The sequence below is a fragment of the Leuresthes tenuis genome, unplaced genomic scaffold, assembly GCF_036924035.1.
Source record: "Leuresthes tenuis unplaced genomic scaffold, fLeuTen1.0.hap1 SCAF_17, whole genome shotgun sequence".
NCBI lineage: Eukaryota > Metazoa > Chordata > Actinopteri > Atheriniformes > Atherinopsidae > Leuresthes > Leuresthes tenuis.
In genome coordinates this window covers 31,354,155-31,366,895 of record NW_027325371.1, presented here as the reverse complement: position 1 = coordinate 31,366,895, position 12,741 = coordinate 31,354,155, and the positions used below count along the sequence as shown (strand labels likewise).

General features: G+C 39.7%; 1 protein-coding gene across 1 annotated transcript in view; it reads right to left on the bottom strand.

Annotated features, from left to right (window-relative positions):
- hoxb4a (homeobox B4a) overlaps positions 1-12,741 on the bottom strand; it is a 342,957-nt gene that overhangs the window by 188,007 nt on the left and 142,209 nt on the right. The window lies entirely within an intron of this gene.

Genomic DNA, 12,741 nt, shown 5'->3' with positions numbered 1-12,741 from the left:
GTCAAGGAATGTCAGTTTGAGAAAAAATAAATAAGGAGGTTATATGTTGTGATGAGGCAGGTTATTAAACTGTATTTAGATGATGGCTTGCCCTTGTGAGTATCCTTCATAATGAGGATGGTCTTGCCTTTTATTAGCTGGAATAGAATAGATGACTGCACGCACCAACGCTGTGGCTGCTTTGTTTTTGTGTGTTTTGTCTGGTCATATGTGTGTGAACTGTGTGTGTGTGGGTATGCGAACAACATCGACAACTGACACAATCTTCTGGAAATTGGATTACACAGCAAATAGACTGTTACAACCATGTTTATCCGCTCCCATTACATACAGGCAGACATCACTAGGAGCCACGGTGCTCCGTGGTTTACCATCCCAGAGGAGAGAAGGTGAAAGCGGCTCTGCGAGAGGAAGAGAACACGAGGCCACAGAGCTGGTGCGCTGGCAAGGCTACGCAGGAGCCCACATAAACCAGCACTTCCCAGCGTTTTTGTCGCAAACACAAGATCGCTTGTGAATAAGATGGATGAGCTGAGACTGCAGGATTCTACCAACAACACCTTAAAGGACTGCTGCACGCTGATTTTCACAGAAACCTGGCTCCATTCATCGCAGACTCAGCTATCGAGCTAGCAGGCCACACGCTACACTGATGGGACATGACTGTAAACTCTGGTAAGACCAGAGGAGGGGACTATGTGTTTCTATAAACAACAGCTGGTGCACTGACACTAAAAACATGAGCATTCACTGTTCCCCGGACCTGGAATACATGACTGTGAAATGCAGGCCCTTTTATCTACCTTTAGTTTACCATGAGTTTACTGCTGTTCTCATCATTGCTGTGAATATACCACCAAAGGCTAATACTAACCCGGACCTGGCTCTGTTACATAACACCATCAGCAGCCAGTAGAACTTTCCTGAAACTTTACCCTGAAACTGTCCACATCATAACGAGGGATCTGAATGATGTTGAATTAAAGACACTGCTCCTCAGATTACACCAGCATATTAAATGTGCCACAAGGGAGAAAAATACACCATATTCCAACATCAAGCTGGGTTTTAGGGCCAAGACACTACCTCACCTGGGTCAGTCAGACCATATGTCCCTGCTTCGAATACCAGCATACACCCCCCTCAGGAAAAGTGCTCCTATCGTATCCAGAACTGTTAAGACCTGGCCTGAAGGTGCGTCTCAGCAAATGCAGGACTGCTTTGAGACAACAAACTGGAATGTGTTTGAGCATCAAGACCTTTCGCAATATACATCAGCAGTTTTGGACTGCATAAAGTTCTGTACAGACATCACCACAGTGGACAGGCACATCCAAGTCTACCCCAACAGAAAGCCCTGGATGACGAAAGAGGTGCAGTACCTGCCAATAACTAAGAACTTTGGTCATAGCAGGTGTAATCTTCTTGATAAAAAGGTCATCTTGGACTTAAATTGAAGCTTACAAATGTGGGACGTTCTTCACATCAATGTAAGGCATTAATATGTATAACAAAATGCTTGAAAATGATCACCTTTGATGACAACTTGTCAGGCGGACACACATTTGATATGAACTGAGTGTTATATTTTAAAATAGAAAGGCAGTAAAACCCAGAATATTATTCTGATAGTTTCGCCCACGTGTCAGGATACACCATGCATAATTTCAGACTTGTCTGACCATTTATACAGTTGTAGTACCCTAATATATGCATTTACGTAATTTCGCCAGAAGCTTTTCCCAAAAAGGTTTTTTTTTTACCTCTGAAGCCAAACGCCACGAGTTGGGGGTGGAGGTTGTCAACTTGTGATGTAGTGAAAAAAAGGTAGCAAAAAACATCCTGAGTGGTGGACCTGGCTCCCGGCCTATCAGAGAGGAACCGTCAAGTGGCACTTACATGCATCATTATGAAGTGCTTTCAGAAACTGGTCCAGACCCACATCACCTCCAGCCTCCAACCAGTTTGCGTACAGTGCTAACAGGTCCACGGAGGACGCCGTAGCCACAGTTCTACTACACGCTGCTACGTCCCACCTGGAGCAGCAGGGGAGCTGCTATTCGTGGACTTCAGCTCCATATTGAATACAATCCTACCCAACAAACTGGTGTCTAAACTGTCTGAACTGGGAATCTCTTTTTCTGTCTGCCTCTGGATCAGGGACTTCCTGACTGATTGCTCTCAGAGGGCGAGGGTGGACTCCCATGTCTCCCCAGCCATCAGCCTCAGCACCGGGTCCCCTCAGGGCTGTGTGTTGTGCCTCCTTCTCTACACCCTGTACACACATGACTGCACCGCCACTCACCCCAGTAACAACATCATAAAGATTTCTGACAACACCACTGTGGTGGGGCTCATCACAGGTGGAGATGAGCTGGCATACCGGGACGAAGCGGAGCAGCTGACAGCGTGGCTCACAGAGAACAACCTCATCCTGAACACCAGCAAGACAATGGAGATTGTCTTAGACTTCAGGAGGAGGAAAGAGGCCATTCAACCACTGTTCATCGGATGGGAATGTGTGGAGAGGATGCTCCATAGAGAGCATCTTCAGGTATTATATCTGCGTGTGGTTTCCCAGCAACACTGCTGCAGACAGAAAGGCGCTCCAGAGGGTCGTCACCACAGCCCAGAGGATCATCATTGCCTCCTCCTCTCTTTACAGGAACTATATAACTCCCGCTGCCTGAGGAAGGCCCAGGCATTACTTAAAGACACAACCCACCCTGGACACTCACTTTTTGAACCGTTACCCTCTGGCAGACGGTTCAGAACACTGAAGGCCAGCACTAACAGACTGAGGAATGGCTTCTGTGCAAGAGCCATAATCGCACTGAATAACTCAACAACAAAGCAATAGATGTGTACATTTTTCATATGTTCAATACATCAGTGCAATAATTTAATATCATGTGCAATAATTTTTTAATTGTGACTCTTACTGAGTGTGAATTTGATTGAGAATGGGACCTGTTTTTTAAAAATATTTTGTAAAACAATTTTCATTCTTGATTTTATACGGTACCTGGGGGGATATTACGTCATGTTAATCTAGTTACAAATGTACAATGACAATGAAGACATTATATTCTATTATAAATCCATCCATTTTCTATACCTGCTTAATCCATAGGTTGGGTCGCAGGGGGCTGCAGCCTATCTCAGCGGTCATCGAGTGAGAGACGGAGTACACCCTGGACAGGTCGCCAGTCCATGACGGGGCCACACAGAGACCAACAACCACACACACTCACATTCACTCCTTAGGACAATTTTTGAGACACCAATTAACCTAATATACATGTTTTTGGACGATGGGAAGCCGGAGTACCCGGAGAGAACCCATGCATACACGAGGGAGAACTTGCAAACTCCACACAGAAAGGCCCCAGTCGGGAGTTGAACCTGGAACCCTCTTGTGTGAGGTGACGGTGCTAACCACCACACACCGTACGTACATCCCCTATTATAAATCCCTTCAAATAAAAGATAAAATCCAAATAGTTGAAAATATCTCAATGTTTGGCTCTAGTATGTGGAAATTCTGCCCAGTTGATCTTTATGAGCTAACAACAGCAATAGTCTCTTCTAAACCATCAACATGTATGTTAGACCCAATGCCAACCAGACTGTTCAAGGAGATTTTCTCCTTAATTGACACTTCCATATTGGATTTGATCAATCGGTCTTTGTTGACAGGATATGTACCTCAGACTTTTAAGGTTGCTGTAATTAAACCTTTACTTAAAAAACCTACTCTTGATTTAGAATTGTTGGCTAATTATCGACCTATATACAATCTCCCTATTTTGTCTAAAGTTCTTGAAAAAATAGTTGCAGTTCAACTTTGTGATCATTTACATAGAAATAATCTGTTTGAAGAGTTTCAGTCAGGATTCAGAGTGCATCATAGCACAGAAACAGCAGTGGTGAAAGTTACCAATGATCTCCTCTTAGCCTCTGATAGCGGACTTGTTTCTGTGCTTGTCCTGCTGGATCTCAGTGCTGCATTTGATACGATCGATCACAGCATTCTGTTACAGAGACTTGAACATGTTTTTGGGATTAAAGGAACTGCATTAGGCTGGTTTAAGTCATATTTATCTGATAGATTCCAGTTTGTTCTTGTAAATGAAGAATCTTCCTCACACACCAGAGAAAGTTATGGAGTTCCTCAGGGTTCTGTGCTTGGACCAATTCTTTTTACTTTGTACATGCTTCCATTAGGTAACATTATCAGACAGCATGGCATATATTTCCATTGTTATGCTGATGATACTCAGCTGTACTTATCTATTAAACCAGATGAAACCAATAGGTTGGTCAGACTACAAGCCTGTCATAAAGACATAAAGACCTGGATGACTCAGAACTGTCTGCTTTTAAATTCAGACAAAACTGAAGTTGTTCTCTTTGTACCTGAGCGCTTCAGGGAGAAATTGTCTAGTTACATAGTTACTCTAGATGGTATTTCCTTATAAAACTGGTTTCTATGACTGTCTTCTTTCACTTTCGTAATATTGCTAAAATCAGGAACATCCTGTCCCAGGGTAATGCAGAGACACTAGTTCATGCATTTGTTACTTCAAGATTGGACTACTGTAATTCCTTATTATTGGGCTGTCCCACATATTCTCTGAAAAGTCTCCAGCTGATCCAAAATGCTGCAGCCAGAGTTCTGATGAGAACTAACAGGAGAGATCATGTTTCTCCAGTTTTAGCTTCTCTTCATTGACTCCCTGTTAAATTCAGAATAGAATTTAAGATTCTTCTCCTCACATATAAAGCTCTTAATGACCGAGCTCCATCATATCTTAAAGATCTCATTGTAAGATATTTTCCAAACAGAGCACTTCGCTCCCAAACTGCAGGTTTAGTTGTTGTTCCCAGAGTTTATAAAAGTAGAATGGGAGGCAGAGCCTTCAGTTATCAGGCCCCTCTCTTGTGGAATAAGCTGCCAGTAAATGTCCGGGAAGCAGACACCCTTTCCACTTTTAAGATTTGGCTTAAAACTTTCCTTTTTGATAAAGCTTATAGTTAGGGATGGCTCAGGTGACCCTGAAACATCCCAGAGTTAAGCTGCTGTAGGCTTAGACTGATGGGGGACCTCATCTGTCACACCTTTCCTCACTTTGCTCTCTTTTTCCCCCTGTTTAATTTCTCAAATGATTTTATGTACATGTGACATTATTGTGGTTATTAACTTGTGTTTCCCTGTTCCAACAGATATCCTTTGAATGGCGTTATGGTGTTTTTCCCCCCTCTTTTCTGTCTTCTCAAACCCCAGCTGGTCGAGGCGGATGGCCACCCTTCCCGAGTCTGGTTCTGCCAGAGGTTCTTTCCTGTTAAAAGGGAGTCGTTCCTTTCCACAGTCGCCACAGGCACGCTCAGGACGGGCGATTGGACTGAAGACAAGTTTCGGTGCAATCTGTTGGTTTCCTTAGCAAGGATATTAATTTTTGAATTGGCTCTATATGAATTAATTGGATTATGATTACAATGAATTGAATTCCAATTGGCTTGAATTGGACTATATTACTTAAGTGCCTTGAGATGACAATTGTTGTAATCTGGCACTATATATAAATAAAATTGAATTAAAATATTTCTACAGCTGACTGGGCAGTCACTGTGCTGCTACGAACATGGTTTTAGTCACCTATCTGCCGATATGTAAGAGCTGCTTCTACCTGGGCCAGAAGATCCACAAACTGGAAGAAAGGATTTCAACTCATTACAAATACAACGATGATGAGGACATTTAGACAGTGTCATCCTTGGCTGAGGAGAAGTAATAACCGTTGGCAGAGATTAATTATCTAACACTTTTTGCTGATGAATTGCAGCCTTCTCCTGGCCTGTAGCCATCAATTCAGCAACCAGTGCTGTAACTGCTTCTGTCTTCAATCCCAAAGATCTCTGGTTAAAGACTGGGGAAAAACACTTACACCCCAATCAGTTTGATCCCAACACACTGAAGTACAAACCGCAGGAATGTGTTCAGGCACAACTGCCCTGATCTGGAAGCCTTCTCTGGTAGACTGATTTGAGAACAACACAAAGTGGGACTTACTCTATCATGGAGATCTGAAGGCATATACTGAAGCTGTGCTGTCCTACATCAAATGGTGCACAGACATCACATCCAAAAAACACTTTAGAGGTTTTACAATCAGAAGCCTGAATGACAAGGGAGGTCCAAATGCTCCTGAAAAAAATGGAACATCACCTTCACATCTGCTGATAGACATAAACTTAAGAGAGATATCAAGGAGGCAAAGGAGGCCTACAAGAAAAGAACAGGGGACCACCTCACGCACAATGACAAACTATAAAGGCAGCACCAATCACAATGTCCCCACTGATGCCTCACTAGCTGGGGAGCTAAACCGTTTATTTGCCCACTTTGGGGTCAAGAGGACAACTACAAGAGTCCTGTGTTAGTTCCCCCACAACACAGGACTGCATGCACAGTATGACTCTTTTTCTGTATACACATGATCTCAAACCAGCTCCTTGTCCAATAACATCATCAAGTTTGCTCACTTCACAACTGTAGTTGGGCTCACTGCGGGGGATGAGACAGCATACAGGGATGAGCTATAGAGGTTATCAAAGTAGTGTTTGACGTACAACCTGTCTCCGAACACAATAAAGACAAAAGAGATAATTCTGGACTTTAGACGGAAATGCTACACAGATAAGGAGTGTGTATAAAGGGTGCACAGAAATAAATGACTGGGCATTCACTTCTCTGAGGACCTCTCTTGGATGCTTAACACAACAGCAACCATAAACATAGCACAACAGAGACTCCACTTCCTCAGAGTGCTCACGAAAAAAGGCAGAGAGGAAGCTGCTGTTGGCATTCTACAGGGTGACCGTTGAGAGCGTCCTCACATACTGGAATCCAAGGATTAAGTGGTATGCAGGCTGCTCTGCTTCAGACAAAAAAAGCACTTTAGAGTCTAATGAAAACATCAGAAAAGATCACTGGCTGCCCACTGCCCCCACTGGAAGACCTCACCAGGACATGGTGCACTTTTAGGACGAAAAATATTATTAGAGACCCTACTCACCATGGACAGCACCTTTTCTGTAATGTCTTCCAGAGGGCAGCAGCTTGTCCCTGACCAGACTCAGGGACATACTCCCTCGTCCACTGATGCGCTGAACAAACAATACATTTAAAATGACTAATTTTGCTCAATGCTGCAGCTTTTTATTGGGCTTCATTGCCATTTTATCAATGTATTAAAATGAGTTAAGTGTGTGTTGAATGGTGAATGAATACACCACTTGAGATAATGCTACTAATTTCATTGTATAAACTTGTACAATAACAATAACAACTTCTGACTTCTTTTATTTGTTGCTGTGCATAATCTTCATTTCATCCTCTTAGCAAAGATATACTGAATTTTCACCCGACTTGAGCTCTGAAGACAGATAAAGGGATTCTTGCCGGTGATTTTAATATTCATGTAGATGATATTTATTTGCTTTTAGTTCTGTCATGATGTATAAGAACCAACTGTTCACCACGCAGTTGATCTTAATGTAAAACGTCATACTAAGAGAACATTTAGTTGTATATATACTGTATATATACGAAAAAAAGAATTGCCCATGAATATTATTTAGCCAGACAAACAATAAATCATTAAACTATTGAGCCTTGTATTCCACTCTTGGCATCAAAGAAGTTATATACATCTTTACGAATAAACTCATGTTGATTTGAATTAAGTAGTTATTCCCTGACCTTAAAACATTTAGATACACCGTCAACAGCAAAAGTACGTATAAGCAGATGTGAAGCCGCAAGAAATTTTTGCTTGTCTAGCTTTTGTCCTCAAGTTCATTTTATTTACTATCCCATCAAATCCTATGTCCACTAGACAGTTCAATAACATTTTACCCCTTATCAACTATACCATAATACCTTAGATACATTTGTCTTTATTAGCTGGTTATCTGCCATGGGCTTTTAAAAAGGCTGTTATCTAACCACTTCTTAAAAAGCCATCACTTCAGTTGTTTTAGATAACTATAGACCTGTTTCTTCATTTCAGCTTTTTTTTTTCATCTTGTGTCTAAAATCTTATAAAAAGCTGTGGTTAATCAGTTATGCTCTCTTTTTCATCTCCAGTGACTCATGACATGAGTCCATATGTCCATACCAGTACTACATTATACTACTAGTACATACATTCAGTATCACAATATGTATACTTGTTTTACATTTGTGGTTGTTGTTGAAGCTCTGAAGCATCATTAGCTTTATTCTTTTTAATTTATGAGATTTGCTTCTCTCTTATATAAGTAATTTTCTTTTTTTAATTTCAAACTGTTCTTATCGATTTGATATTGATGATATAGATATGATCATGGTGTGCAAACTTAATTTTTTCTTTGAAAAAAAAAGATTAAATATGTCAAGTGACAAAGTCACAACCCCTAAGTACATCAAACATGACTTACAGCAGTAATAACTACACATAAACTAAGAAAACTCTTGCCATCAATTTTCTATGCCTGTTTCATCCCAGTCACTATTGGACAAGAGGAAGGTCTCCCCGAACAGGTCCATATCAAGACAATTTAGAATCACCAATTAACCTGACATACAGGTTTTTAAACAGTGGGAATAAATTCAAGTACCCAGAGAAAAAAAATGTAAACTCCACACAGAGACCCACAACCAGGATTTGAACCAGGAGCCTTGTGGCTGTGGCCACCACACCATCATAAAGCTCACGTAACAGAATTGTATAGAAAAATACTACACGAAAACACAGTTACATATTGTTGGCTTATAAGAACAATTCACATGGGAAATGGCTGTTTTAGTATAATATACAGTACCAGTCAAAGGTTAGGACATACAGACTCATTATTAATGAATGGCTAGGTGTTTAGTTGATTACACCAGCAGTGCAAAACACCATGTAAAGGCTAAGCATTAAATTAAGATCTACTCCCACGATCATGCAGATTTCATGTTGCATTAAACACAGATTACAGTTTACAGTGTTCTTTCCTTCTAATCAGTATATTGTGAGCATCAATATTTCCAATCATATTTTCCCCTGTATTTAATATAGTGTCCTCCATAATTAAGTTGATAACAACACTGAAGAGCAACTGCTGTAACATCTGTGACCTCTGACTGGGACCTGTCACCATACAGGCAAAGGGTAAACTTGACCTGTAACAGAATCTGGATTTAAAATTCATGCTGGCAGTCTTCCAGTCTTATTTGAATTGATAAATAGACGTGATGAGAGATGATAACTTTTCTCGTCATCAGAAAACATTGTCTAGGTGTACAGGATGAGGAGTTGGAGAAACAGAAATGTGAGTTGGGAGAGCAGGGGATGGAGATGATGAAGATGGAAGAGGACAAAGGAGAGGTGAAGTGGAGTACACAGTCAGGTCAAACGCCTCATTTTTAGGTGAAACTAAGTTCACATTACCATAAAGATTCATGAATGTGTATGTCTGTGTATGTGTGTGTCATCTCCATTGCTGCGGGTGACACCATATTTGTAACCAATTCATGGCAACAGATGGAGCTCTTACTGTGGTAGTGTGCACCAACACACACACACAGGCTGAGAGAGATGGTTTTCATCAGTTCTCTTACTTGATAACTGATAGGAGAGGTACTGTGTGCGTGGGTGCACGTGTGTGTGTACAGATCTGTGCGGAAACTGAACCCTTGAACTGTGTTTAACCCTCCCCTTCTCGCTCTCTCTTGCTCTGTATATCCTTCGTCTGACCTGTATTGTTGCTTTCCTCCTTCCTCTCTCTCTTCCTGTTTTTGACACCTTAATTAATTTTATCTGTTTCTTTTCCTTGCTATCTCCCTCTCTCTCTCAGCAGGACATAAACTGGTCTCAGGTCAGAACTCCATTTACCAGGTTAACTGTTACGTTTCTACAAGGTTACTGCAGAATAGTTGCTTGTATGTAAATACACGCACACACACTCACTCATATGAATAAATACAAATTTAAGAACTGAAAATAAATGTTGTGGTTTATATTAAAAATGCATATGATTATCATTATTATTATTATTTTTACAGACTGTACTCTGTATAAGGAAGTCAAACATTAGAAAAAAGACTTTTCAAATCTTTTTTTTCCAGTATCTAACAAGAAGAAATATTAATTTTCAGATATAATAATAATTATTAGAATAGAAAAAGGAAACAATAACGGTTTATTTGGTGAGCTTTTTAGAATAAGACCATATAGCTTTTTTAAAATCAATCACAAGTTCATGTAACATATCAAAATTGAATAAAGATAATTTCATGATCTGTGTTCGACAGTAAGTAGATTTTTAATGATTAGCAATGCATTTCAAATATGTCACACCTCAGTTTTTATATTTTGATTTAGCTGTAAAATAAACCAGACATAAAAATGTAACTCTCATGTAATGTCTGTTATTTTGATATTTTTAATATAGTTTTTGTTTTCTTTCAATCCGGTGCATTTCACTTGTAAATTAAATTCTTCTACAATAAATATTAGATATATTAACTATCAGATATATGTCTGAAATACAATAGAATATTTTTTTCTGTCTTTGGTGAATGGGGTTTCTGTTTCAACAGTTTTTTTTTTAGAATTGTGTCTTATTGGAGTGCTAAAAGTGTCATTCTGTGTTTCCCTGCATTGCTTCACACTCTTTGTCATCCACTTTCTTCCTGTTATGAAAAATGCATGCAAGCCTGTGCACACACACGTATCATGGTAGCATGCCTTGAACTCCTGACCCGCACTTGACCCGAAAGCCAGGTCATCAGAAGGGCAAAAGGGTTCTTTACCATTCACAGTAATACCACTGTGTGTTTCTGTTAATGTCACTGAACAACGTTTATTACAGAGACACATGCACTGTGCATGACCATTATAGTACACGTTACTTCCACTGTGGGAAGAAATCTATATCTGGAGGGAGGCTCTAGATATTTTATCCTTGCCATTAGTAGTTGAATTCTAGGGTCTTAACACAATGAAATAGAATATCTTCATATTAAATTGTTTGTGTCTTAAAAATAGTATTGTTTTTAGTGTTTTAAAGGTTAACTGAAATGATAAACAATTCTATACATACAAGAGTGTGTTAGCATCTGTATGCATAACAGAATTATGGACAAAAACTAGGCAATATCACAAAAACTATATATCAGGCTCTCTTATATAGAACTCTTATCGTGTAAAAAAATAAAAAAGTATGTAAGCGTGATTTTCTGAACTTAGTTTTTTCAACAAAACTGCTCAACACATTCCTTTATGATTGGCACTATTCTCCTGGCTATAAAGTTAAAATATATGGAAATACAGATCTCTGAAAAATGTGTTCATGCAAATTTGAAATCAAGCCTGGTTTTCTTAGTGATGAAGAAAGATACGTAGAAAGTAAGTCATATTTGATTTAACCCATGATATTCTCTCTGAATTACAAGTTCGACAGTCAACCAAATATTTTTTATATGAATATTAATATGTTGATGGTTTCAAGTATTTACTGAACACAGTAATGACAAATAGATTAATTGTTACTTTAGTTCAATTATTTGTACAGTAACTACATGATGGAAGTTATGTACTAACTGTGTGATAATAAGAATAAATTGTGTGCTATTCATAACATTTGTTCTTTTCTGCAAATTTCCTTGATTACTTTTTTTGACTTTTTTTGACACATTTAATCATTTTTCTCTCACACATACATGAGCACACATTTACCCCCCTGGACACAGACACACGATTTGTCTGTAGTCTAAATAGGAAATGATCAGTCATTGGCTACAGGGAGGAGAGAGTGAACTCCATACGAACTCTCACCTCCCTTTGACCTTTGACAGAAGAGGAGACAGGAGGGCAGTGGAAAAAGCTAAGGAGGAGAATAGAGGCAAAACTGTTAAGAAAGTATAAACAAATGGGGGGAAAACAAGTTGAAGAGAAAAGATAAGGAGATAATGATGGCTGGGAAAAGACAGAGAATACCTAAGGAAAAGTGTAAGGTAAGAGAATTTTGGTCTGTGGGAGAAACCTTAATTAGGAGAAGAGCACAGCATTAAAAAAGAAAAAAGAGAATAAAGCCAAAGGGGAGGATAGAGAATATGTTGGTCTCAGAGACTAAACACAAGGGGGCAGTGTTGGGACAGACTAGAATGTGGTCAAGGACAGGACAGGGTGGGGCGACAAGTGGGCGGAGCATTAAAAACCCTTGATCCCTAAAGAATTATGAAAATCTACAAATGAAAAGTAAAAACCTTGGGCAATCCCACTGCCCAAGACATTTAGTATTTCATGTGGCATCAAGTTGGAAAAAGGGTGGAGCTCTGCATGATGATGTCGTTTTGACACACGTACATACATACATACATAGCGATACCATGGCAACATCTAATCCTGTCTAACAGACAACGCCTTGTTGGCTAATACACACTCAGTCATGCCACATTTATGTACATACAGTTATACAAACACACTCAACCGTAGCAGCACACACATAACAAAGCATTCGTGGAAATAACACACACCTCAGGTCTCATGCACATTTGTGTGCACATGTACGTTTGTTTGTGTGACAGAAAGAAGTATATTAGAATTCATTATTAGAATTAGGACTATTAGGAAAACTGTTGGGCAGAATGTAGTTTTGAGTCTATAGGTAATATTTCTTTGCATGTTTTCTTGGTTTCTTATGCGACAG